General features: G+C 34.5%; 1 protein-coding gene across 1 annotated transcript in view; it reads left to right on the top strand.

The window, feature by feature from the left end:
• Positions 1-4315, top strand: part of ikzf2 (IKAROS family zinc finger 2) — a 31834-nt gene that overhangs the window by 13618 nt on the left and 13901 nt on the right. The gene's annotated exons all lie outside the window — the stretch shown is intronic.

Here is a 4315-nt window from a genome sequence, read left to right as displayed (position 1 = left end):
AAATATATATATATATATATATATATATATATATATATATATATTTGCAATCACAACACGAAAAACATTTTCAGGGATTTTCCCCAAAGTGCAGCCGTTTTCCTGTTCAGCCCTAAAGGTAGAGAAAATGATGCATTAGCACATCCTGTCGAAAGCAGCGTACACTGGATATGTGCTTTGTGGTCCTCCATGCCCTTTCTTGGTTTCCTTTGGGTAGGTCTCTGAATTTCTTCCCTGCACCCCCTTTGTATTTTGCTTCGTTGCGAGCATTTCAAAACAGCTAGCATATTGCTGATGACATCAGCGGGGACTTTTAGGTCTCCATTGGGGGTTTGCGTTTGTAGGAACACTTGTCAGGCGGGCTGGTGGAAGTAGAAATGGAGGCTCTTCCTTTCTTCGTCCATCCATGGGTTGCTTCTAAAATTATAAATTTGAATTGAAAAATAAATAAATGAATAAGTAAAATAATGATTATTGGAAATTTCTCATGTGACGGAAATGTAACGTCTTGGCTCGTTTTTGGTCCCATGTCTAAACATATACACACACGTGTGCATGTGTATGTGTGTATGTATTGTATATATGTATATGTATATAGGACTGTGTAAAAATTCAGGTCAGATATGGCGCATATGTCAGATCATCAGTGTCTTGCTACATAATACAGAGCCACGTGCGCTCGTCTAAAACTTTCTATTTTAAATCTGACCATTATCCCTATTCCACTAAGTTGTGCTGCTTTTTCATTATGGTATAACAAACTGAAATACAACTGTAAACATTAGCCATTATTTAAGTACTAGTTTTGTTTGGACTCAATATTATGATTTTAGTGGTCTTTAAGCACATTTAGAGTAGACGAAGTACTTAAAGCAATCAAAGGGTTACATATTGAATTAAAACATGCTGGTAGTGCTCTATAGTGATACATAATACTTTATTTCTTCAAACTTCAAAGTTGAAGGAACATTTGATCTGTTCACCTTCTATAACAGCAAGTTAACTTTGGTTTCCAATTTGTAAACTAATATAGTCTGGCAAGTAAGTTGGCAGATGGAGCTTTTTAATCCTGCATTTATGAGAAGTTTTTCCTCATAGTTAGCCAGATTATTTAAGTTTTGGTTTTGGACTCAATATGGACAAGTGTTAAATAGACCTGTTACATTATATTTTATTCATAAAGCAAATTAACAAATTTCACCTAAACGTTCTACCGTCGTATTTGACCTACATTGTCGGGCTTTCCAACAGACGTGGTTTACATTCTTTCTTATAGCTAATAAATCTGTTTGTTAAAGTTTCATCTGTGGCTACATGTGCTGAGGAGGATATTTTCAACAAAACGTGGTGTCACTAAACTTCGACTCGTTCACACAAAATGTTAAAGTTGCCTGAATGGTTAAATAGTCCACTATTATTATTATTTTTTTTTATCCAAAAGTTTAGAAGAAGAGGCATATTGATTTTCATAAAATTAAAACAAATAAAAATGTGTACAATGCAAAATTATTCCGTACTCTAGGAAATGAACTGATATGACATTCACACATGGCTGGAAGCTGCCTTACCACTACATGGCAAGGCTGTTTGTAGAGATTCAAACACAGACTGGAAAAGAAAAAAAAAAATCATTTAAACACGTGAAAGGTCATAAGAGTGAACTTTTCTATTTTTATTTGATCTTTATGTAAGTGATGGTAATAGTATCTATGAGTCAGAGTAGTGGTATGAGACATGCAACCAGATAGTGCATAAAAACATGGGACTCATCGTTTTATAGTTTCAATTTCTGATCGACATACAAGCGTAGTACAAAACAAATGCACAACAATAGGAGAAATAAATAACGGACAAAACTTGCTTTTATTTAATTTGTCTGCTGCTGGTTTGAAGCTGGATGTTTTGCTGAAACATTAATTGGTGTGGCTACATTTGTTTTATGGTTTATCAGACATAAGACACGTTTAGTAAAATTAAAACTTTTGGGCTGTAAAGCACTTTTACTCTTTTATTATTTTGCCATTTGTACATTATAGTTTCATAGAAAGTCAAGCTTCTTTCTCATACCTCTAGAACTCTTGTAGACGCATTAAGTATTTATCATATATGGAATCATTCTCTTACCAGGGTTTTCTCATAGTGTCATGTATGTGCTTACATGTGTTTGTCATTCCAATCTTAGGGAAATTTCTCACACATTAAACTATATATATATATATATATATATATATATATATATATATATATATCACAATATTGTGATATTAAATGCCCATCTCATTTACATATTAAAAAAAAAATCAAATATGATTTAACTATTTTATTTCTGTTATTACAGGTACCAGGCATTACAATAAATAAATACATTATTGATTAATGAAAAAATAAAAAAAAATAAATGACCTGTTCTGTATAGTCTCACATTTCTCACAAACAAAAACTAATATTGAGCTTACATACCATGGCTATCAATGCCGTCTTTCTTCTTCAGGTGAACGGCCAAATTTCTTGTTTCCCGAGTATATTAACTCACACTGGCACCGGTTGCATACGGCATGAGATTTGTCTGTTGAGCCGTCTTTCTATTGGAATCCAAAATATTTCCAAAGTGACATTTCTGTCATTCATGTTTTAAGCTGAAGTAACACTCAAGTATTTATTATCACATTGAGACAAACTGATCAGTATTGACTTATGAACCCAAACTTGACTCTAGTAGCAGGTTCTATAGGGCAGCAGGATGGTTAAGTATAAAATTCTATATTTTTTTATACAGCATTCCAATGTATGTCTACATGTTGTTTGTTTTTGTTTATGTGGAGTTTGAGCATTGTATTTTTGTGCATTTTTCATGTCTAAAAATTAAAAGGGTAAGAAAGTGAACAATTTAAAATGTTTACAGAAATCTCTTTAATAAGCACCTATAAGTTAGTTGAACTGTGAAATATTGTATTCTGATGCATCATATTTGCAAAAGCTGATCTTATTGTGCAAAAAAAAAAAAAAAAAAAAAAACTTGCTTGAGCAATAAACAACATGTTTGTTCACTATATGTATACAAATCCATGTGAATGATTTATGTGTATACTTTTAACCAAAGTATATATTTTTTGGAAAAACAATCTAGGTTTGACAGGTAGAAAACAGTTTCAATGTTGTATGTATCAAAAAGGAGAATTAATGTATTTGACAAAACAGAGAAATAGTCACACAATTAGTGGTTTTGAGCCATTTTCTGCACATTATTTTAATGGCATTGTAAAAAAAAAAAAAAAAAAACACAAAAAAAAGCCCCTGCACTTGTGAAATATTTGAGCATATAATTGCACTTAAGTTGTTTAAAGTGGCTGTGATGGACTTGCAACCTGTCCAGGTGTAACCCGCCTCTTGCAGAGTGATAGCTGGTTATGGGCACCAGTGACCCCAGTGACCAGAAAAGGAAGAAGCGGTTAAAGATAAGAGATAGATGGATGTATGCAATAAGTGAACTGACTGTCAGCAGTGAAGTCAGCAATAATGACACCTACACAATTCATGCATACACAATTGTTCATTTATATTTGACAGCACATTAAATCATCCAAATTCACTGTGTTACTCAAATTAAGATTTTCCCGGCAAGTCATATCAGATTGAAGTTTTGGTTTTGCTGTTCATATAGGTTTGACTCAGCAAACGCAGGACACTAACGCAAAGCATTTGTTCCATTTATGAATGCTAAACCATGATGGTTCAAATCCTATTTATAATATAGCAACTAACTAAACAGTATACCTCTATATAGGGAATTTAAATGAGTTGTGCTGGTTTATCTGACTGTCTGCCATGACTTTTGTCTAGTAATTGCCAATAACGATGTTATAGCAAAGGCATGGGGGGGGGGGGGGGGGGGGAAGGGGGTAATGCATGTAATAATGCTGTTTTAAATCCATAATGAAAGATCCATATTTTTCTGTGCCTGTGTCACTTTGAGCTTGAGCCTGCAAAGGCATGGTGCTGCTTAGCATCTGTCAGCATCTGTTACAGTAGGCTAATGGAAAATCCTTCTTGACAAATCTGGGCCACTCCCGTGTCCAGGACAGCATGGCCAAGGGATAGCCAGGGTTGGTCACCTGAGATTTCCTCCAACCCCGACCTGTGCAACCCGAGCCCAGGGATTGTATCATGGACAGTGTCTCCCAGTAAGCCCCACTCAGTGAGGCTGCTATACTACACTGGAACAATACAGGAGAGGTTGTCAAGGACTGAAATGGGCATAGAGAATAAAACTTGACATATTTAGTTTCTGTCAAGGTTCATAACCTATTTCAGACAT

This window comes from Nematolebias whitei, chromosome 13 (genome assembly GCF_014905685.2).
Source record: "Nematolebias whitei isolate Nwh7 chromosome 13, NemWhi1, whole genome shotgun sequence".
Classification (NCBI taxonomy): Eukaryota; Metazoa; Chordata; class Actinopteri; order Cyprinodontiformes; family Rivulidae; genus Nematolebias; species Nematolebias whitei.
This window is presented reverse-complemented; position numbering and strand designations above follow the sequence as displayed.